The sequence below is a fragment of the Mya arenaria genome, chromosome 7 (assembly GCF_026914265.1).
Source record: "Mya arenaria isolate MELC-2E11 chromosome 7, ASM2691426v1".
NCBI lineage: Eukaryota > Metazoa > Mollusca > Bivalvia > Myida > Myidae > Mya > Mya arenaria.
Window position 1 is genome coordinate 35,300,558 of NC_069128.1, and position 25,644 is coordinate 35,326,201.

At 39.4% G+C, this 25,644-nt stretch overlaps 1 long non-coding RNA gene across 1 annotated transcript; it reads right to left on the reverse strand.

The window, feature by feature from the left end:
• Window positions 1-588: 588 nt before the first annotated feature.
• Window positions 589-1,984, reverse strand: LOC128239755 (uncharacterized). Its single transcript, XR_008261913.1, has 2 exons — window positions 1,489-1,984; window positions 589-1,008 (listed from the first exon to the last, which is right to left on the reverse strand). It is a non-coding gene; the product is annotated as an uncharacterized LOC128239755 (long non-coding RNA).
• Between the last annotated feature and the right edge of the window lie 23,660 nt (window positions 1,985-25,644).

Here is a 25,644-nt window from a genome sequence, read left to right on the forward strand (position 1 = left end):
TCATCTGCTGGTCACCCCAAACCTAAATTTCAAGTTTGAAGGCCATGGGTGCAGACTTTGTCGAGTTGTCACACAGGCAAGCTTTTTGCGTTCAATGGTCTGTGACAAATCAATAGGGCTCACCTACTGGTCAGGACCAACCCCAAAGTCAAGTTGTTCAAGGGCCATGGGTGCAGGCTTTGTCCAGTCATTATTAGTACAACCTTTTAGCATTCAAGGTGACTGTGACCTTGACTTTTGACCCAATGACCCCTTAAATCAATAGGATCTTCTAATAGTCAGGCTTAGCCTCCATGTTGAGTTTGAGGGTCATAGGTGCAGGCATTGTCAACTTATCAGTCAGATGTATGGTTTGACACCTTCCTGTTCAAGGTCACTGTGACCTTTGACCATATTTCCCCTAAAATCAAAAGGGGTCATCTACTGGTTAAACCAAACTTTCATGTCAAGTTTGACAACAGGTCTAGGAATTGTAGAGTTATCACCCGGAAAAGCTTTGGGTACTGTCAGAAAGACGGACGTAACGGCCAACATGTGCAAAGCAATATACTCCTCTTCTTTGAAAGGGGCATAATAAATTGAAATTGATTAAATATTTTTGTTTATTACGTTAATTAACTTACACTACATACAACAAGTACCATTTTGATATTTTCGAATGCTCATTTGGGCATGTAAATGGGTTTTGATCTGACTATGAACATGAAACTACATAGTGATGTTCCCTCCTATCAATTCTAAATTTAAATAACCATGAGAAAAAGAGAATGTTTTCACTGCACCATGAATAAATATGTCAAACAAAATAAATGTCAAGTTATTCAAGATTAATTTAACACTGTTCTTTTGATGATTTCCGTGCATTCCTGACTGCAGGTTTTTCCCATTTTCCCACACAGTTATTTCATATTGGCCTTACAAGGTCAGATCTTGAGTTGGGTCTTCATTGCTGGACACTATCTCTTTATCTCCACAGAAAACACACTGGTGCAAGTTTCACTGCAACAACTACAAAAAAAAAGTTATATTATATTCTAACTGAACTCTGCATCAATATTCAATTATTTTTTTATTGGATTTAGGAAATGTCTTTGTTTTAAAGGGTTCATATAAATTAATGATTTTTTTCAATTTAATGCATTATCATGCTGGACTCTTTGACATTGATGGTTAAAACAAAGAAGGCATATGATTTGTGTACAGATTAAACATTATTAATTATAAATGTGTTCTTTAATTAATAGACAAGTGGCAACAATTTCCCCAGTTAAAAAAGCTTACATTTGTATATCTGCAGATTAATCATTTGCATTTCTTTTGCTTTGATCATTTAAGTCAAATGAGTTAGACATGATAATGCATTAAAATAAGAAATATATTTTTGGGCATCAATCTATAGTGTGTGCCTTCAATCTAGAAATAAATTTCTTCTCAACAGATGCTAAATTATAAAAAAAAATATAAACCAAGATTTTGATTATGACATACCTGCATAGTTAGTGGTCTCCATAACTGCTCAGAAATGCTCCCTATGACAAACTAAGTGCTGGTGTATGGCTGGGTAATAGTGCTGCTGCAACCAATAGCGCAATTCTTCCTACAGGTGGACCAGCTCCTCAATATGGTTTCTGTCATGGCAATGATAACAGTATGTAACATGCCCTTTTCTACTTTCCAGAGAATGAATCTTCCAATCTAAATTACAAATTTAAGAACAAATTTATACATATGCATGTGTAATGTTGTTAAAAACATACCATTTAGGTGCAACAAAACTATAAGATTTTAGGTGAAAATTGAGCCAAATCAAAACATTTAGTCATTTAAAGCTGCACTCTCACAGATTTACTGTTTTTACAACTTTTGTATTTTTTGTCTTGGAATGACCTATTTTTTTGCTAAAATATCTGCAAACCAGTGATATAAGACTACTGACAAAATATTAGATTGCAGACTTCCATATTTCAGGTCGAAAACAAAGGTTTTATGGCTTAAAGCATTACTAACGATTTAAGAAAAATGCATAAAACATTTTGAACTTAAATATAAACATTTTCTGACAAATTTATTGTCAGCAATCTTATATGAATGGTTAACATGCATTTTCACATAAATTGGCCCGTTCCAAGACAAAAAATAAATAAAGTAGTCAAAACATTCAATCTGTAAGAAAGCTGCACTCTCAGTCACAGATTAAAGGTTTTGACAACTTCTTTTACTTTTTGGCTTGGAATAAGCTAATGAAAAGCAGTATGAAAACTGATGAAATAAGACTGCTGAAAAAAGATAAGATCATGTTTTTTATATTTACATTTGTAACTATTGGTTTTATGGTTAAAAACATTACTAACGCTTTACTAATAATGAGATTTTTGGCACAGAACATCATCTTTTGACCGTATTAAAATAAGAAAACAGCGTTCCAATATTTTCAGTTGCCTTTTTTGACTGAATTAATATAAGAAAGCAGCGATCCCCTTTTTCCAGTTGTCTGTTATGTCCAGTGTTCAGAAATTCGCATAAAATAATTCCTTACAAGACCAAGAAATAAAAAAACAGTTGGTAAAACAGACAATCTGTGAGAGTGCAGCTTAAACATATGATATGCATTATCAGACCTACTCACATCCTGGCTACACAACCAGTACATTCATCAGCTTTACTGATTCGAACCAGGCACATTTATATTGGTAGACTAGCATTTTACCATTCTGTGCTGGCCAGTAAAGTTCTCATTTGAATTAGAATTCAAAATGTATATACCTTTGTTCATTTTCTTTGCCAACTCTGTTTCAACTGAACTTTTTAAATGAATGAGAAGTTTCAAAAAATAATTACAATATCTCAGTAAATACCAGCATTTATGTGTTTCTTGTGCAATCTGTCAGCTTTGGTAGGCTCAGGTTTCATTTTGTCCACCTCAATACTTGTAATCGTCTAGTCTGATGTACTGCCATCCAATTTTTAAGTCAGGTCAGGCAGCCATTTCAGCTTTGTTCCAGTTGATTGTATCAGATGATGTTAACAATACTAGCCTTGTATCCAGGCACTTCTCAATCTGAAAGTTTACAAAAGAACATGGCCTGTAATATTTAATAAAAAAATCATAATTGTTTACTCCTGGATGATGGGTTCTAAAGTAAACCTTTGAGAAAAGATGCTACTGGTATGGTGCTTGAACCCACGACCATGTGAACACTTGCATGGAGATCTGTCAAACTGAGCTAACTGGGTAACTGATTTTTAGGCAGCTCCCAGCTTGGCTCTACAATTGACAGGTGCATTATACATTATAGAGACAATAAATCAAACACTTGAAGCACTAGTCCAAATAATAGTAACTTAACTGATCTTTTTACAAATTTTGAAATGGCATATCCTTCACATACAATTTTTTTGTACCAAAAGTGGGTAGCTATTCCGATTGGGATTCCGGGTCAGATAATTATATATATCTAAAATATGAGTTATGTACACAAAAAATAAAAGCTGACGATATATTTTGAGTTTGATGAGTGTTTTTCTTCATTTCATACTGTCAAAACATAATGATATAAACTGTTATACATGAAGATCACCTGCAAGGCTGCAGTGCATAGATTTACATACCCCGGTAGATGTAAAATGGTTGTGTTTAAATGCATTAAATGCTGGTTTTGTGAAAAAAATCTTTGCACTTACATGGTAATAACTAAAATACGAATATAAACCTTTAATATCTATTTCAAACATATAATACTTATCTAACTACGATTTCAGTATCTTTCAACCCCCACCCTGTTTTGCACAAACCCGATTAGACGTAAGGGATTGGAAGAATCCCATATAACACGTCTATTTTTTTAGACTATTGAAGCATATATGTTCTTTTTTGATGGTTGAGACGTTTCAGGTTAAACAACAATTAAAAATGCAAAATAATTTTAGTGAATAATCAACTCTGAATTGAAAGTAACATGAAGATGTTGTAGTGAAGGATTTGCCATATATATATTATATATATACATTTTTTTTAATCGTAAAAAGAGTCCGTCAAAGTACAAATATTTAGACTAAGAGATGTAGATCAGCTAGATGTACCTTCTAGTCCAAATAATTGTACGTTGACAGATTTTTTTATGATTTTTGATACAGCAAATCCTTCACGTACAAATTGTTTTGTACGAAAAGTGGGTAGTTATTCCGATCGGGATTCCGGGTTAAAGCATATTGCATCTATAACATATCATAAAAACAAGAAATATTACCAGATAATGTTATTTTATAAAAATTCCGTAACCAAAAAGTAATATCAAGCAAATAATTATGAGTTTGATGGTTTTTTCTTCATTTCATTCTGTCAAAACATAACAATATATACATGAAGGGCACTTGCAAGGCTGCAGTTCACAATTTTACAACAATCGGAACATTTCGGCCATCAATTGTAACAACTTGCCATCTTTGGTAAGCTTCGAGATAGTCAATCCCTGTTGGATACTGGATTGTTCGGCCAAGGCTGAGTTGTTACGATTGTATTATCTCGAAGCTTGTCGGAAGTGGCCGAATTATTACGATTGGGTCAAGTTGTTCCACTTGGCATAATTGTTGTCTGTGTCAGTCAACTTTCCTTTTAATGAAAAGGTGAATAATGTGTTTTACTGCATTAAATGCTTGTTTTTTGCAAAATAGCTTTGCACTTCCATGGTAAAATATGAATATAAATCTTTACTTTATTATCCATTTCAACCATAAAATATTTCACTTAATACAATTTCAATATTTTTCAAACACCCCCGCTTTTTGCACAAAACCGTTTAGACGTTAGGGATTGGAAGAATCCCGTATAACACGTCTATTATTTCAGACTAATGTACATGTACCTTCGTGTCCGAAATCGATCACTTCCTGGCAGCTCATTTCTGGATTGTCTCCATCTAAATTTAACATTTTTAGACGCATACATTGATGCCATTTTTGCTTCGATTGATGTTAAAGCAATAGCACTAAATACAGGTAGGTTATTTTGTAGAAGAACGTGTTCGAAGTAACATTCAATTTCATTTCCGCATAATCGCCGCCATATTGTGTATGACTTTAAAAACTACACCCTACTACAGTATAGTTCAAAATAACAATAGGCATAACGTTGACACACTGTGATAGGTATAATCCAAATAATTTACTCAAACAAATACAACAGTTCGATTGCTGCTGAAAAAAATCATTTGAAACATAAAAGCTATTTAACAAAATATTACATGACATGAACTCTTTAACCGCGTATGATTTATTTCTTAATAGCTTTCATTCATAAAATAAGTTCTTTGCCGGGGTTTGCCGGGTCAGTCTTGAATGCCGGGATATGTGTGACGTCACACGGGGTGCAAACATGTGGTGTAGTTTTCTATTGGATGTAGGGTAAAATGACTTCGTATGTAAATGCTATACTTTCATTATTTTTCATTATATTGTTCAATAAAACTCACCAAATTGCAACGGTACAACTATACTAAGAGTAACACGCAATGTTTGTCATAAAAAAAGGCAATAACGCGTTAAATACACATAAGCAAGTACTTGACGCCCCACATTAACGTAAGTAGTTCTGTTGCTACGCAGGTGGTGTGTATTAATATATTCATGTTCAATATGTCGTGTCAGGCGACTAGTCGCGTTTCTGAAATACCGCTCTCTAAAGACTGTCGGCTTGCAGCCGACAGTCTAAAAACTTAGGATAGAACAAAGGGAAGTAACTAATACTACCGATACATGCAGTTTACTGTGTAGTTATATCCCTCGAATAACCGCTGGATGGAGTTTGATAAAATGGATTGTTTTATCTTAAGTGTCTTGATGTCTTGATTTCTTTTTTTTTTTTTTGGGGGGGGGGGGGGTATCATTGACAATTAACGTGGTGTTTACATGGCTGAAGTCATTCATGTTCATCAGTTCATCCATGCATGACTCAATATAAAAGTGTGCACTTAATTCTAGTAGCTATAGATGTCGACTGTTCTGATAAATATTTAGGAGTATACTTTCTCAAAGACGTCGTTATTCTCATGTATTATATGTTACAGTTCAACACTGATTACTTTAAAACCTGGGAAGACTTTTGCTTTAGGCATATTGCGAACCCTGCCCTTGCGTTCAAAACATATTCAACCTTGTCGACATATCTATTAAATACGTAGATACAACTTTGACATTGCCACATATAATCTATCCCGTCAATTCGACTAACAAGAAGGTAACGCATCATCAGAATAAACAATTTAAACGCGCCCATACACGAAGAAAACTTTTAACATCGACAACTGTTTTATTGATTTTCTTTATCTTGCATGTCCACCAAACAAGAAAGCAACATCTTCCGCTTACACACGTATCATGCAGAGGCGGTTCGAGGACTTTCTAAACTGACAGGCACAGCTAATTATAAACATATCAAACTTTTTTGAATGCACTATTTTAATCATATAATGGCAATAATATCTGTCTTCATTGTCAATAAAGTTTGGCAGATAAATTAATTAAAAAGAAATCATTTACTAAGATAAACCTTTCAAAAAACAACAAAGATATCTAGCCGTTTTGGGGAATCGAACCAGCGTCGACCGATTATCAGACTATTTTTGATCAGCTGTCTGTGTAAAAAGCGGCGCCTTTTTATCGAATGTTCGGGAACAGATGTCATTTTTCAGGACTTTTTCGTTTCGTATACATGTACTTTATAATACTCGATAACCAGGTTGTTTATTTGCTCAAATGCTTACATAAAAAAACTGAATTGGGGCAAAGCAACTTATTTGTACAGTTAAATCAATAAAGATGTGCCCCCAAAAAACATTACTTGCCGGCACGCTGGGGAGGGGGCACTGGCCCTATGTCCCCCGGTATGATTTACATGATGAGAACATTGTCACAGAAAATTCAGTTACATGTCACATACGAGTACACTAACATTTCATATCGAAACACTTGAATATAACAAATGTATACAGTATAAAACGCCGTTTATTCATCGACGAAAAAATAAAAACCCGTTAAAGTGAAAGAGTACCATACAAATAATACATGTAAACATTGATGATGATGTCATGCAAATCCAATTAATTTCAAATTTTAAAACATCACTCCGTATAAAGGATATCAGTATTGGGTGTAGTAATGTAGGCTAAGTTCTACAGTGATTCAGTGAGATTACATAACGTACACGTCATACCAGGGTAAGTTCTACAGTAATTCAGTCAGATTGCATTACGTACACGTCATACCAGGGTAAGTTCTACAGTGAGATTGCATAACGTACACGGCATACCAGGGTAAGTTCTACAGTGATTCAGTGAGATTGCATTACGAACACGTCATACCAGGGTAAGTTCTACCGTGATTCAGTGAGGTTATGATTACGTACATGTCATACCAGGGTATGTTCTTCCGTGATTCATTGAGGTTATGATTACGTACATGTCATACCAGGGTATGTTCTACCGTGATTCAGTGAGGTTATGATTACGTACATGTCATACCAGGGTATGTTCTACCGTGATTCAGTGAGGTTATGATTACGTACATGTCATACCAGGGTATGTTCTTCCGTGATTCATTGAGGTTATGATTACGTACACGTCATACCAGGGTATGTTCTACCGTGATTCAGTGAGGTCATGATTACGTACATGTCATACCAGGGTATGTTCTACCGTGATTCAGTGAGGTTATGATTACGTACATGTCATACCAGGGTATTTTCTACCGTGATTCATTGAGGTTATGATTACGTACACGTCATATCAGGGTATGTTCTACCGTGATTCAATGGGATTGCATTACGTACACGCCATACCAGGGTATGTTCTATCGTGATTCAGTGAGATTGCATTACGCACACGCCATACCAGGGTATGTTCTACCGTGATTCAGTGAGGTTGCATTGCGTACACATTATACCAGGGTATGTTCTACCGTGATTCAGTGAGGTTGCATTGCGTACACGTTATACCAGGGTATGTTCTACCGTGATTCATTGAGGTTATGATTACGTACACGTCATACCAGGGTATGTTCTACCGTGATTCAGTGAGGTTGCATTACGTACACGTCATACCAGGGTATGTTCTACCGTGATTCAGTGAGGTTATGATTACGTACACGTCATACCAGGGTATGTTCTACCGTGATTCAGTGAGGTTGCATTACGTACACGTCATACCAGGGTATGTTCTACCGTGATTCAGTGAAGTAATGATTACGTACACGTCATACCAGGGTATGTTCTACCGTGACACAGTGAAGCAATGATTACGTACACGTCATACCAGGGTATGTTCTACCGTGATTCAGTGAGGTTATGATTACGTACACGTCATACCAGGGTATGTTCTACCGTGATTCAGTGAGGTTGCATTACGTACACGTCATACCAGGGTATGTTCTTTCTGTGATTCAGTGGGGTAATTATTACGTACACGTCATACCAGGGTATGATCTACCGTGATTCAGTGAGGTTGCATTACGTACACGTCTTACTAGGGTATGTTCTACAGTGATCCAGTGAGGCTGCATTACGAACACGTCATACCAGGGTATGTTTTACAGTGATTAAGTGAGGTTATGATTACGTACACGTCATACCAGTGTATGTTCTACAGTGATTCAGTGAGGTTATAAATACGTACACGTCATACCAGGGTATGTTCTACCATGATTCAGTGAGTATATGATTACGTACACGTCATACCAGGGTAAGTTCTACCGTGATTCAGTGAGGTTATGATTACGTACACGTCATACCAGGGTATGTTCTACCGTGACTCAGTGAGGTTATGATTACGTACACGTCATACCAGGGTATGTTCTACCGTGATTCAGTGAAGTAATGATTACGTACACGTCATACCAGGGTATGTTCTACCGTGATTCAGTGAGGTTATGATTACGTACACGTCATACCAGGGTATGTTCTACCGTGATTCAGTGAGGTTATGATTACGTACACGTCATACCAGGGTATGTTATACCGTAATTCAGTGAGATTATGATTACGTACACGTCATTCCAGGGTATGTTATACCGTGATTCAGTGAGGTTATGATTACGTACACGTAATACCAGGGTAAGTTCTACCGTGATTAAGTGAGGTTATGATTACGTACACGTTATACCAGGGTATGTTCTACAGTGATTCAGTGAGGTTATGATTACGTACATTTCATACCAGGGTATGTTTTACCGTGATTCAGTGAGGTTATGATTACGTACACGTCATACCAGGGTATGTTCTACCGTGATTCAGTGAGGTTATGATTACGTACACGTCATACCAGGGTATGTTCTACCGTGATTCAGTGAGGTTATGATTACGTACACGTCATACCAGGGTATGTTCTACCGTAATTCAGTGAGGTTATGATTACGTACACTTCATACCAGGGTTTGTTTTACCGTGATTCATTGAGGTTATGATTACGTACACGTCATACCAGGGTATGTTCTACCGTAATTCAGTGAGGTTATGATTACGTACACTTCATAACAGGGTTTGTTTTACCGTGATTAGGTTATGATTGCGCACACGTCATACCAGGGTATGTTCTACCGTGATTCAGTGAGGTTATGGTTACGTACACGTAATACCAGGGTATGTTCTACCGTAATTCAGTGAGGTTATGATTACGTACACTTCATACCAGGGTTTGTTTTTCCGTGATTCAGTGAGGTTATGATTACGTACACGTCATACCAGGGTATGTTCTACCGTAATTTAGTGTGGTTATGATTACGTACACGTCATACCAGGGTATGTTATACCGTAATTCAGTGAGGTTATGATAACGTACACGTCATACCAGGGTTTGTTCTACCGTAAGCTGCACCCTCACAGATTTACCATTTTTGCAACTTTTTTTATTTCTTGTCTTTGAATGAGGAAATTTGCGTAAATATCTGGAAACCATTGATAAAAGACTGCTGACAAAAGATCAGATCGCAAATTTTTATATTACCGTTCCAAAATTAAGGTTAAACAGTTACAAGCGGTTTAGGAAAAATGCATAAAACATCATTTTTGAACTTCAACATAAATTCTGCGCTCTAACTTTTGACAGCAGTTTTATAATATCACTGGATTTTCGCATGGCTCGTTCCAAGGCAAAACATATAAAAGTTTAAAACGTTCAATCTGTGAGAGTGCAACTTTTAGTCATAAAACATTAAATTTTGAACGGAAATATGAAAATCTACGAATTTTTTTGTCAGCAATTTATATCATTGGTTTTCGGATATTTGTGCAAAGAAATGATCTTATCAAGACAAAAATATAAAAGATCTAAACATGGTCAATCTGTGAGAGTGCAGCTTTAACCGACAGGATCATTTAAAAATAATAACTTGATATAACTTAAAATAAGTAAGCATGTGTAATTAAACACAACATGTTATAGTACGAATATCATAAATATACATACTACATTGTGTGTATACCACGTATTTCATTGCGTCATAAATGCTAAGTCGGAAGGCAAAACATGTATTTTGCTACGAATGAATACTTTGAACAAAGATAACTTCACTTTTTCTTCACCATTTTAAATGCAACATAGCTCAGTCTACGCCGCATAAGGAGCCTCACTTTCGGTCTTTTACCAGAGTTTGATTGAAAACCACATCACGGCCGTCTGAGGGAGCATTGTCAAAACAGTATTTTGGTAACAGGTTTGTCGAAGTGTTTTTTTTTTAAATTTATCACCTTATCAAACTAGAAAGCGGGGATCTTAAAGCGACATAGGCTGCTCTTTGTTTTATTTAAAATGGTATGTGTAGTAAAATAAAGGTTTTCTTTGTTTGATGTCTTTATTTTAAGCAAAACGTTGCCTAATTTATCACGTGGTATACACACACTGAAATATAATGAAAGTGAATGGTGAGATCTGAACAAAGGTTAAATGGCTCGTAAATGTGCGGGAAAAAACATGCGCTTGTTTGGGATCTTGATGTTTCTTTTTTCTATAATCAGTTTATACAATTGTATGTTTATAAAGGTTGTTTTTATCAAACATATTTTTTAGTTTTATTTCACAAAAATAATGTTGTCGCTGATCCATTTTGATCACGTGACCCCCCGTGGTACAACATTGAAAACTGTATTCCAAAATGACGTCGCGTTTCCGCAATCACAGACACGTAAAAGCATGCTGTAATAGAACTAATCAAATACATTTGAATACTATTGGAATATATTGATTAAATGTGTAGTTTTAAAAGCAGATATGTATCTCGTAATTGCATATTGTTTCTTTTCTCGTCAGTTGAATATATAATATGTTAAAACAAGAGAGCCGCGGAGCCAACACCAACGCTCGTCTGTTCTTATTGGCCAATAAGGGGCATAACTCGACAAGTCGTGAATCATTAGTTAAGGGCCTTGCTACACATGCGCCCATTCTCACGGGTAATATATACCATACAGCGTTTGATTTGAATATCGTGAATGTTGATACTCCATTATCAAAGAAACGTATGGCATGACTTTGATAATTGGAAAAGACGCCATCCGTTAAGTTTGTATTCGTATTGTTGAAAGACAAACATTCGGGGGTATAAAAACCATTTGTATCAGTTTGGTTAATTGTAACAGTTGTTTAAGGTAAAACATGCACACTTTTCGTCATAGAGCGAATATCACATACTACATAAAAAACAAGTGTTCAAAATTGTGACTGGAAAAAGTGTACACGTCACTTTCGTAACGCTACACGCAACTGAAATAACGTTTCTCAGAATTTAAATACTTTTGGTAGGCCTACATCATGATGTCTGTAAAATTGCCATGTTGATAAACAAACCGAATAAGAATGGTCGTCTTTGAGTTCAAAAATACACCGGAAGATGGACAAATATTCCTAGAAAGGATCGCTTATGTAAAGCATGCTACAAGTTAGATGAGTATCACCTCTTGAATGTCTTTTGTACAAAAACATACGATGTGAATACATTCAGAAATATTATAGGGACCGAGCATGTTTAATTCAGTTTCTATTCTAAAGTCTAGAAATGCAATCGTCTTAAAAACTTAGCTGTATCTATATTAATGCAGTTGAAATAAGGAAAACGTATGTTCACGTATAGATTTCTAATGAGTAGAAACTATGCACGCTTCCATCTGTATAAAATGTTCTATGAAATACCGGCAGCCATGCATTATATTGGGTAAGCAAAACAATACTAAGATCGACATATCTTTACCCTATTACCCCTTCTAATAGTTTTCGTCCTTTTAGTGAGGTAGGAATGGGGCATAATCATTAAAGTTAGACACGTTTGTACTTATAAGAATATAACGAATTGGTAGTACATTTTTCGTAAAATAATAAATTTCATTTTAAATGGATATCATATGTATGTTATTTCTTTCATGCTTTCCGATGCAGTGTCAGTAATATAACAACAGGGAAAATATGAATTTGACATTTTCACTGCAAAATAAGTAGTGAAAATATCAACTTGCAGAACTACTTCTTTCAAATCCTTTGTAGTTACTTCCCCTTCAACGAAACAGAACACTTCACTTTGAACCATAAAACGTAGACGAAAAATGTTTCATATTTAATGAAACGTTATATAAGTTAAAATGAATAAAATCTTACCAAACAATTTACAGACGAAAACAACTGTTCGATCATTAAAATAAAAGGGGGTACACGTTTACATACAAAAAGGATATACACAATCCCGTTTAGAGCATTTTACCACCTCAATCTCCTACACAAACGGGTCTTGTGTTTGTTACAGGGTGGGATATGGTTAACTTTGCTGCAATTTGTTTTATTTTTAATATTTATTTGCACCTTTTTAAAAAAACAACAACACTCGCTGATTAGTTAACGTTTTGGTCGCAAAAACAATGTGTTCAGCATATTTCCGCTGCCAAAGTGAGGTGGGGATAATAAGGGAATTTATATTCACTCCCGTGGTTACGTCCGTCTCTACGACAGTCGGTCCAACCGTCCCATTTTTGTCGACTCCATATCTTTCTTATTTATGGTGCGAGTACATGAATTAATGTATTCAGTATTGATAGCAGTTGAACCGGCGCCCCGAACATGTTCAAAATCCATATACCGGCTTGTCGAGTATGAACGCACATCCACATGTTGTTCAATTGGTAATTGCGATATATCTGAGGAAACAGGTAAATCGTGATCGGAAGAAAACACTTCATCAGATCATTACCACAGGCAGGCGTTGTTCTAGAAGTAGTCCATGTTCAGTGTATCCAACTGACCGGAGTATTGACTCCCGACAACAAGTATCCGACGTTGCACCATTACTGGGGCTTGTTTGGGTGCTCGACAGCGCAACAGTGCCACATATTAAATAAGTGTTGCATGTTTTCATTTCCAGAAGTACCTATCAAGCTGATGTTAATAAAACAACGCTACAACGATTTTATTTAATACCCAACACAATCAATTTTACTTATTTAAAAAGTTTATTAAACAAGACTCCTATGGTTATCAAATTATCCAAAATGTCACGAAGTGATTATTATGCTGTTTAGTGATTTTTAATTGAAATTGATTGCCGCCACCGAAATGTTAATATAGCAATACGCAGTTACGTGCATTGGCTTTATGACGCCGTCTATAAACACGATGTCTCTTGTCATCACTGGAGAGATTGAATCGTGATACATCACTAACTATCACGAAACGCCATCGATGAGCACGATTGTCGACCGCCCACTGACGTCAAACTTGACGATGACGTCACGCGAGAATTGTGTCACGATATGTCTCATGCAGCGTATGCCCCGCTCTAGAAGCCGATTTTTCTCTGTATGGCGGTTGATTAACCTTCCTCTACTTCCTTCAATAAGGTTCGACGTTGAATTCGCTGTAACAAACCGATCCTGGAGATGACGTGTATGTATGCTATTGCTGACGTTACGCGTGATGCACCCGATCTTGGAATGTCTTAAAATACACGTTCCCTGTTTATCCGCTGTACTATACGTGAACTTCTTCGAACAAGATACGTTAAAACGTCAAGCTACGGATTCTGGTGTACGTCAACACAAGAGCATTGTAACGCCGCTTAACAGTGTTGCCGCATTTATAAACGAAATCGACCACGCTTATGCAGTTGATAAATTTCATCAAGAACGGACTTAGTTTTTTGTGTCTACTTAACCAAGCTTTGAACTAGACTTTTGGAGACGTTAATTCTGACAAAGATTTTGTAAGATCGGTTTAAAGATACACTCTTACTCCCAAATAAGATTTATTACATTTAATAATATTGTTTTAATATTCCAAAAAGAATGAATAAATATCGATAACAATGGTTACATGACGGAAACCAAGTTTAATTTCAAAGAAATGAGCATAAAGTTCGGTATTTCTACCTTATGGCTACATTAGATCACAGTAAATCTTTTAGCATTCACGGTTACAATCTTATTATCGATACTTAATATTTTCCACAAATGCATTATTTAGTATGTAGTAAGAGGTTTATCAGTCAAAATTGATGTTCGTTACACATGTTTATGATTTGATTTTGAATAAGAGTGTCACTTTAAATGCGAAACAAACCAATTGATCTTTCTGTAAAACGTTTGGAATGATGTCAAGCCCGGCTAAAGGCGGGAATATAATGTTACGACAACGCACAACACCGTCATTAGAGACAATTGAAAAATTGAATCCTCTTATGACGTAACATATATTCTCGCCTTTTTTGTCAAACTGACGTGCATGTACCCTTGACAATGCGTCATTTACTAACGTTACTGGAAAGGTCAACTGTTAACGACGGACAAACAACAGAAATTCAACAGTTCTCACAGCTCCCCATGTGCGCTATGTGCTCAGATGAGCTAATAATTATTTCCTTGTCCAGAACCACTTGTAGTTGTGTGATTGTGAAATTTATTCACGTCTATGTCATCAGCGTATATATCTGGTCACCAGGGAAACGAAAGTAAAACGTTGAAAAGCAGCGCATTAACGAGAAAACACGTTTATACGGCGATGCTGCTATGCGGCGTTAATGAGGCTCGCCAAAAGCCTAGCCCAATTTCATTACTTAGTCTACGTATCGTAAATTAATGTAAAAACAAGAACTTGTAGAAAATAGTTTTGTAGATCATTGTCAGGGTATACATATGATATTTTAGTGAGTAAAAACTGCGTGATATACTCAAGTAGGTAGCACGTGTAAAACGTGCGCTGACCTTCACAAGACTCGATTGATGAATACTGGAGCTAAATTTGTTTTGTGCATGCCCCAGAGACATGAAATAAATACATCTATTTGTAATATGACGATAATTTTGATTTTGCAAGAAATATATAAATGTTTTTCAATGTGGCATTTTATTTACATCAGTGTATTTAATATGTTATTGATATATAATAATAGAAAGGGAGGTAAATGGTATTTACGCAGTGTGCAGGTGATAACGCAGTTATCTGACACGGGTTAAATACAGCATAGAAACAGCAACAAGGCTAATCGGATTTTCATCCAGCCGTTTGTAGCAAGTATTTATGGAAACAATAAATATCGATAGTTTAAAATAAATATTAAACAGTCACGATTGTTTCCCTTTTATAGAAAATATGAGTGGAATCGCTTTATAATTAAGAACTTCAATCATACTTGATATGGGTAAGGCTCCGGAAACAACAGTCATGTTATTTTCATATTTCACAAGGCCAACATTCAAGATTTCACCATGGTTGTCAGGTTATTACGAGATAACATTCAATTTGACATATATTTGATAATCTAATTGTTAAACCATGAAATACGTACGCGATATATATTAAATATTAAGTGTAAGTGGCAGTTCGTTGCAAGTCGCAATAAAGTGGACGGTTTTGTTAAAGATGCACTCTTACTTCCAAATAATAATAATAATAATAGTGTTTTAATATTCCAAAAAGATGATAAATATCGAAAACATATCATCCTTTGTGCAAAAGAGTATCAAATGTTCAGTGTTAAATCATTCCCCGGAAAGCGTAGCCACCATCACATAATTCGCCAACAAGCGAGAAAGTGTGCTGTGAATGGGAACAAGATCTGTTAATGAAATGAAAGAGTTATGTCCCTTGCTTCGACTTGAATATTCCTTACACATGATATTGATCACAGAACGAGTTAAAATATACCAATGAGCAATTACGTGATAATTAACCAAAACACGTCAGAAAAAATATGTGGTGTAAGCAGAAGATGGGAGAAAATTAACAATGTAATGGCATAGTTGGCATATGTATTATTAAACAGATACAGTTATATTTGGAGACAGGCCTCAAAATTATACAGAAATCTTGGGGTTTGGTAAAAGTGATTTAACTTTTCTCCACTAGCTAATAAGGCTTCGTTACCTTAATTTAAACTACAAACCTTTTCTCGAACTGCATTGTCCCCAAAATTAAGTATGAAATCAGGAATATATAAATGATTGCTTACAAAACCTAATGGTAAGAAATAATTATTATGGTTGAAGAATCGATGTTTAATTATCCCAAAATCAATAACGCACAAACAGAAACACTATAACACCTATGCTATAACTTCAGACAGGACCAGCATACGAAACGCTTATAAACCAATCACAATATATCAGTGAAACCCGCAAATACAAATGTATAGTTGTACGGGGAATCAAACCTTTGATCCTTTTCCGTCTGTATCACTATGATCTAGAGGCTAAAAAGAAACCCCACGGATGTCTGGACATGAAAACTAGAATCGGTAGCGCAATGCTTCACTTTAATTCTCCTAGACTCCAATAGAGAAGAACCCGCCCTAAACAGTACAAAAAGTTACATGGAAGTTTCCCTATATATTAATGTGATGTTCTCTCATCGGCATGGAGATTCGAACCAACTTTTTCCAACGTTTTGTTTATTCGAGTTTATCAAGGTCTGCCCGCGCCCATTGGCTACATTATGGCTTATAACAACGATAGTTCACGTGTTACACCGATAGTCCATGTGTTACACTGATAACCCATGTGTTAGGTCGGTAGTTCATGTGTTACACCGATAGTCCATGTGTAAGGCCGGTAGTCCATGTGTAAGGCCGGTAGTCCATGTGTAGGGCAGGTAGTCTATGTGTAGGGCCGGTAGTCCATGCGTATGCCCGGTAGTCCATGTGTATGGCCGGTAGTCCATGTGTAAGACCGATAGTCCATGTGTAAGGCCGGTAGTCCATGTGTAGGGCAGGTAGTCTATGTGTAGGGCAGGTAGTCCATGTGTATGCCCGGTTGTCCATGTGTAAGGCCGGTAGTCCATGTGTTACACCGATAGTCCATGTGTTAGGCCGGTAGTCCATGTGTAGGGCAGGTAGTCTATGTGTAAGGCCGGTAGTCCATGTGTCGGGCCGATAGTCAATGTGTAAGGCCGGTAGTCCATATGTAGGGCAGGTAGTCCATGTATAGGGCAGGTAGTCCATGTGTAAGGCCGATAGTCTATGTGTAAGGCCGGTAGTCCATGTGTAGGGCAGGTAGTCCATGTGTAAGGCCGGAATTCCATGTGTAAGCCGGGTAGTCTATGTGTAAGGCCGGTAGTCCATGTTTGAGGCCGGTAGTCCATGTGTATGGCCGGTAGTCCATGTTTGAGGCCGGTAGTCCATGTGTAAGGCCGATAGTCCATGTGTAAGGTCATTAGTCTAGGTGAAGAGCCAATAGTCCATGTTTAACACTAATAGTCCATGTGTAAGGCCGGTAGTCCATGTGTAGGGCAGGTAGTCCATGTGTAAGGCCTATAGTCTATGTATAAGGTCGGTAGTCCATGTGTAAGGTCGGTAGTCCATGTGTTAGGACGGTAGTATATGTGTATGGCCGATTGTCCATGTGATGACCGGTAATCCATGTGAAAGGCCGATAGTCCATGTGTAAGGCCGATAGTCCATGTGTTAGGTCGATAGTCCATGTGTTAGGTCGATAGTCCATGTGTTACGCCGATAGTCCATGCGAAAGGCCGATAGTCCATGTGTTAGGTCGATAGTCCATGTGTTAGGCCGGTAGTCCATGTGTAAGGCCGATAGTCCATGTGTAAGGCCGGTAGTCCATGGGTTAGGCCGGTAGTCCATGTGTAAGGCCGGTAGTCCATATGTTAGGCCTACAGGCCATGTGTATGGCCGATAGTCCATGTGTAAGGCCGATAGTCCATGTGTAAGGTTGATAGTCCATGTGTATGGCCATTTGTCGATGTGAAGAGCCAATAGTCCATGTGTTACACCGATAGTCCATATTGAAGGCCGGTAGTCCATGTGTAAGGCCGATAGTCCATGTGTAAGGCCAAAAGACCATGTGTAAGGCCGATAGTCCATGTGTAATTAAAGAGTTTTTGTGCACAACACTGATCCACTTTGGACTTAAATCACCATAGCAACGAAATTTTAAATCATTTTGACTGTTTGGTTTGATCGCAGGTTTTTATATTTAAGATCAAAAGTTGATGTATTATGCATTTTTCTTACAGTGAATAACAGTTGAAAGCTACACTGTCACAAATTGAACGTTTTGTCAACTTTTTTTATTATTTGTCTTGGAAAGAGCATTTTTTTTGCGTATATATCTGCAAACCAATGATATAAGACTGCTGACAAAAATTAGATCGCAGATTTTAATTTTCGAACAGAAATATGTAAATCTGCGATCGGATCTTTAGTCAGCAATCTTTTATCAGTGGTTTGCAGATATTGGCGCAAAAATTTGCTCTTTTCAAGACAAAACAATAAAAAGTTGTAAAAATGGTATAGCGGTGAGAGTGCAGCTTTAAAAACGCGATTGTAAACTAATACGGCTGTGGTGTTGCGTGGTTTAATGATGTTATCAATGTATGGTTTACAGGTCAACATATCCACAACTTCTGTACAATTCCCGGGGACCGTGTGGACTAGTCGTCTGTTTTCTATTTTTTTCTTGACTTTAGCGGAATAGGTTCAAACCCTACTAAAACCATATTTTCTGCAATTTGGATGTCATAGAGTTAAGTAAAATAAGTGTTTCAGATGCATACTTTTTTTGGTCCAAAATATGAGCGAGTCACTTTGTGTATGGTATATTATTACAAATTATAGAAGACCTGAAAATAACATGTTTCGTTTGTTACTTTCTTAAAAAACCCTGCCTTTTTGACATTTTCAACGAAAACATTACCGACTCTTGTGCTTCTTGACGTCTCCATAACAACAAAAGTACGTAAGATTTTAACCTAAAAAAAAGCTGAAAATTTCTTTTGCACCTTTTACCCCTTTCTACACAGTCGTGCGATATACTCATTTGAACAAATAAATGTAAATCCTGTCTTAAAATCGTTCGCCTGCACTAGCGTGTCTAACAGTGTTTGGCGAATTAGAGCATATACTGCTGCATTTTATATAATTATTTACGTTAAAGCTCTGGTTTGTTCACATTTCGAATTTTTTGTTATCGATGTCAGTCCCTACGACACGTGAACTAGTCCCTTTAAGTAAACAAAAGTGTATCGTTACGAAATATTAGAACGGAAATAATGTATGGTGAGGTTTATTTTGGCTGTTTTATTGAAAAGAAGTGAAGGTACATCAGGCAAAAATTTTGATCTCTCGGAAAATGCATCTTTTATGTTCAACTACAAGGTCTTCGGCTTTCGACAAGTGAATATTGTGGCTTTTGGTTGCATTTATAGAATGCGTTCAGGCTAAAATTGAATAAAACCGGTATTAAAGATAAAGTTTTACGAATTGTTAAAGATATAAAGTCAAGCCAATACAAGAATTGTTTGTTGTTGGATTCTATATATAATATTTAAAACATAAGCTATGCATAGATTTTTACCGACATGATCATTTAACAAATAGGTGTACGAAAAAGTTAAATAGGCTGTTAAGGTGTTAGACAATTATTCTGTTTCGGAATTGCTGCGAAGCGCGGGTGCATGAAGCCGACCCCGTCTCGGATATGCTGCAAAGCGCGGGTGCACGAAGCCGACCCCGTCTCGGATATGCTGCGAAGCGCGGGTGCACGAAGCCGACCCCGTCTCGGATATGCTGCGAAGCGCGGATGCATGAAGCCGACCCAGTCTCGGATATGCTGTGAAGTGCGGGTGCATGAAGCCGACCCCGTCTCGGATATGCTGCGAAGCGCGGGTGCATGAAGCCGACCCCGTCACGGATATGCTGCGAAGCGCGGGTGCATGAAGCCGACCCCGTCTCGGATATGCTGCGAAGCGCGGGTGCTTGAAGCCGACCCCGTCTCGGATATGCTGCGAAGCGCGGGTGCTTGAAGCCAACCGCGTCTCGGATATGCCGCGAAGCGCGGGTGCTTGAAGCCGACATTGTCTCGGATATGCTGCGAAGCGCGAGTGCTTGAAGCCGACCCCGTCTCGGATATGCTGCGAAGCGCGGGGTTTCGGATATGCTGCGAAGCGCGGGTGCTTGAAGTCAACCTCGTCTCGGATATGCTGCCTAGCGCGGGTGCTTGAAGCCGACATTGTCTCGGATATGCTGCGAAGCGCGGGTGCTTGGAGCCAACCTCGTCTCGGATATGCCGCGTAGCGCGGGTGATTAAAGCCGACCCGTCTCGGATATGCAGCGTAGGGCGGGTGCTTGAAGCCAACCTCATCTCAGATATGAAGCGTAGTGCGGTTGATTGACGCCGACGTCGTTGGTGCTTGAAACCGAACCCGTCTCGGATATGCTGTGTAGTGAGGGTGCTTGAAGCCGAACCCGTCTCGGATATGCTGCGTAGTGCGGGTGCTTGAAGCCGAACCCGTCTCGGATATGCTGCGTAGTGCGGGTGCTTGAAGCCGAACCCGTCTCGGATATGCTGCGTAGCGCGGGTGCATGAAGCCGACATTTTCTCGGATATGCTGCGTAGTGCGGGTGCTTGAAGCCAACCTCGTCTCGGATATGCCGCGAAGCGCGGGTGCTTGAAGCCGACATTGTCTCGGATATGCCGCGTAGCGCGGGTGCTTGAAGCCGACATTGTCTCGTATATGCTGCGTAGCGCGGGTGCTTTAAGCCGACATTGTCCCTAGAACTATTGATCTTGTTATTGTTTGTATCGTGTCAGCAGACTCCGTAAAATATAAATCAACATTTTAGAAAATGTTAAGTTATTATATTTTAAACGTTTATCTCAGCATCCCTACACGTGATCAGGCTGGGACCACTTTTACCTTGTAGGGGACGCTAAACCCTTCAAGATGCACCCCTTGGGGTGTGCGGGATGATAGGTTTTGACTGGTTTCAACAGCGTCAAAGTTTGCGCAAATTCGCGACATTTCGTACACAAAACGCGCTCCCATATAGCTACTAAGGGGGAGCTAATCTCGAAGGTATCTTCGGAACCAAGAGTGATAGGAGCATGGTTCTGGTATTGAAATTTACGTCTCACCATACCCTACGTCACGCGAACGTCGGTGCATCGCTGGCGTTATTACGTCACAGTTTTCATTCGCCTATAACGTTATTTTATACACTAAAATGCAGCACAAAATGCCCTAAAATGGGGTCGGCAATCTCGAAGATATTTCAGCATCCCTACAAGTGATCAGGCTGGGACCAATTTTACCTTGTAGGAGACGCTAAACCCTTCAAGATGCACCCCTTGGGGTGTGCGGGATGATAGGTTTTGACTGGTTTCAACAGCGTCAAAGTTTGCGCAAATTCGCGACATTTCGTACACAAAACGCGCTCCCATATAGCTACTAAGGGGGAGCTAATCTCGAAGGTATCTTCGGAACCAAGAGTGATAGGAGCTTGGTTCTGGTATTGAAATTTACGTCTCACCATACCCTACGTCACGTGCACGTCGGTGCATCGCTGGCGTTATTACGCCACGGTTTTCATTCGCCTATAACGTTATTTTATACACTAAAATGCAGCACAAAATGCCCTAAAATGGGGTCGGCAATCTCGAAGATATCTCAGCATCCCTACACGTGATCAGGCTGGGACCAATTTTACCTTGTAGGGGACGCTAAACCCTTCAAGATGCACCCCTTGGGGTGTGCGGGATGATAGGTTTTGACTGGTTTCAACAGCGTCAAAGTTTGCGCAAATTCGCGACATTTCGTACACAAAACGCGCTCCCATATAGCTACTAAGGGGGAGCTAATCTCGAAGGTATCTTCGGAACCAAGAGTGATAGGAGCTTGGTTCTGGTATTGAAATTTACGTCTCACCATACCCTACGTCACGTGCACGTCGGTGCATCGCTGGCGTTATTACGTCACAGTTTTCATTCGCCTATAACGTTATTTTATACACTAAAATGCAGCACAAAATGCCCTAAAATGGGGTCGGCAATCTCGAAGATATCTCAGCATCCCTACACGTGATCAGGCTGGGACCAATTTTACCTTGTAGGGGACGCTAAACCCTTCAAGATGCACTCCTTGGGGTGTGCGGGATGATAGGTTTTGACTGGTTTCAACAGCGTCAAAGTTTGCGCAAATTCGCGACATTTCGTACACAAAACGCGCTCCCATATAGCTACTAAGGGGGAGCTAATCTCGAAGGTATCTTCGGAACCAAGAGTGATAGGAGCTTGGTTCTGGTATTGAAATTTACGTCTCACCATACCCTACGTCACGCGCACGTCGGTGCATCGCTGGCGTTATTACGTCACAGTTTTCATTCGCCTATAACGTTATTTTATACACTAAAATGCAGCACAAAATGCCCTAAAATGGGGTCGGCAATCTCGAAGATATCTCAGCATCCCTACACGTGATCAGGCTGGGACCAATTTTACCTTGTAGGAGACGCTAAACCCTTCAAGATGCACCCCTTGGGGTGTGCGGGATGATAGGTTTTGACTGGTTTCAACAGCGTCAAAGTTTGCGCAAATTCGCGACATTTCGTACACAAAACGCGCTCCCATATAGCTACTAAGGGGAGCTAATCTCGAAGGTATCTTCGGAACCAAGAGTGATAGGAGCTTGGTTCTGGTATTGAAATTTACGTCTCACCATACCCTACGTCACGCGCACGTCGGTGCATCGCTGGCGTTATTACGTCACAGTTTTCATTCGCCTATAACGTTATTTTATACACTAAAATGCAGCACAAAATGCCCTAAAATGGGGTCGGCAATCTCGAAGATATCTCAGCATCCCTACATGTGATCAGGCTGGGACCAATTTTACCTTGTAGGGGACGCTAAACCCTTCAAGATGCACCCCTTGGGGTGTGCGGGATGATAGGTTTTGACTGGTTTCAACAGCGTCAAAGTTTGCGCAAATTCGCGACATTTCGTACACAAAACGCGCTCCCATATAGCTACTAAGGGGGAGCTAATCTCGAAGGTATCTTCGGAACCAAGAGTGATAGGAGCTTGGTTCTGGTATTGAAATTTACGTCTCACCATACCCTACGTCACGCGCACGTCGGTGCATCGCTGGCGTTATTACGTCACAGTTTTCATTCGCCTATAGCGTTATTTTATACACTAAAATGCAGCACAAAATGCCCTAAAATGGGGTCGGCAATCTCGAAGATATCTCAGCATCCCTACACGTGATCAGGCTGGGACCAATTTTACCTTGTAGGGGACGCTAAACCCTTCAAGATGCACTCCTTGGGGTGTGCGGGATGATAGGTTTTGACTGGTTTCAACAGCGTCAAAGTTTGCGCAAATTCGCGACATTTCGTACACAAAACGCGCTCCCATATAGCTACTAAGGGGGAGCTAATCTCGAAGGTATCTTCGGAACCAAGAGTGATAGGAGCTTGGTTCTGGTATTGAAATTTACGTCTCACCATACCCTACGTCACGCGCACGTCGGTGCATCGCTGGCCTTATTACGTCACAGTTTTCATTCGCCTATAACGTTATTTTATACACTAAAATGCAGCACAAAATGCCCTAAAATGGGGTCGGCAATCTCGAAGATATCTCAGCATCCCTACAAGTGATCAGGCTGGGACCAATTTTACCTTGTAGGGGACGCTAAACCCTTCAAGATGCACCCCTTGGGGTGTGCGGGATGATAGGTTTTGACTGGTTTCAACAGCGTCAAAGTTTGCGCAAATTCGCGACATTTCGTACACAAAACGCGCTCCCATATAGCTACTAAGGGGGAGCTAATCTCGAAGGTATCTTCGGAACCAAGAGTGATAGGAGCTTGGTTCTGGTATTGAAATTTACGTCTCACCATACCCTACGTCACGTGCACGTCGGTGCATCGCTGGCGTTATTACGTCACAGTTTTCATTCGCCTATAACGTTATTTTATACACTAAAATGCAGCACAAAATGCCCTAAAATGGGGTCGGCAATCTCGAAGATATCTCAGCATCCCTACACGTGATAAGGCTGGGACCAATTTTACCTTGTAGGAGACGCTAAACCCTTCAAGATGCACCCCTTGGGGTGTGCGGGATGATAGGTTTTGACTGGTTTCAACAGCGTCAAAGTTTGCGCAAATTCGCGACATTTCGTACACAAAACGCGCTCCCATATAGCTACTAAGGGGGAGCTAATCTCGAAGGTATCTTCGGAACCAAGAGTGATAGGAGCTTGGTTCTGGTATTGAAATTTACGTCTCACCATACCCTACGTCACGCGCACGTCGGTGCAGCGCTGGCGTTATTACGTCACAGTTTTCATTCGCCTATAACGTTATTTTATACACTAAAATGCAGCACAAAATGCCCTAAAATGGGGTCGGCAATCTCGAAGATATCTCAGCATCCCTACACGTGATCAGGCTGGGACCACTTTTACCTTGTAGGGGACGCCAAACCCTTCAAGATGCACCCCTTGGGGTGTGCGGGATGATAGCTTTTGACTGGTTTCAACAGCGTCAAAGTTTGCGCAAATTCGCGACATTTCGTACACAAAACGCGCTCCCATATAGCTACTAAGGGGGAGCTAATCTCGAAGGTATCTTCGGAACCAAGAGTGATAGGAGCTTGGTTCTGGTATTGAAATTTACGTCTCACCATACCCTACGTCACGCGCACGTCGGTGCATCGCTGGCGTTATTACGTCACAGTTTTCATTCGCCTATAGCGTTATTTTATACACTAAAATGCAGCACAAAATGCCCTAAAATGGGGTCGGCAATCTCGAAGATATCTCAGCATCCCTACACGTGATCAGGCTGGGACCAATTTTACCTTGTAGGGGACGCTAAACCCTTCAAGATGCACCCCTTGGGGTGTGCGGGATGATAGGTTTTGACTGGTTTCAACAGCGTCAAAGTTTGCGCAAATTCGCGACATTTCGTACACAAAACGCGCTCCCATATAGCTACTAAGGGGGAGCTAATCTCGAAGGTATCTTCGGAACCAAGAGTGATAGGAGCTTGGTTCTGGTATTGAAATTTACGTCTCACCATACCCTACGTCACGCGCACGTCGGTGCATCGCTGGCGTTATTACGTCACAGTTTTCATTCGCCTATAACGTTATTTTATACACTAAAATGCAGCACAAAATGCCCTAAAATGGGGTCGGCAATCTCGAAGATATCTCAGCATCCCTACACGTGATCAGGCTGGGACTAATTTTACCTTGTAGGGGACGCTAAACCCTTCAAGATGCACCCCTTGGGGTGTGCGGGATGATAGGTTTTGACTGGTTTCAACAGCGTCAAAGTTTGCGCAAATTCGCGACATTTCGTACACTAAACGCGCTCCCATATAG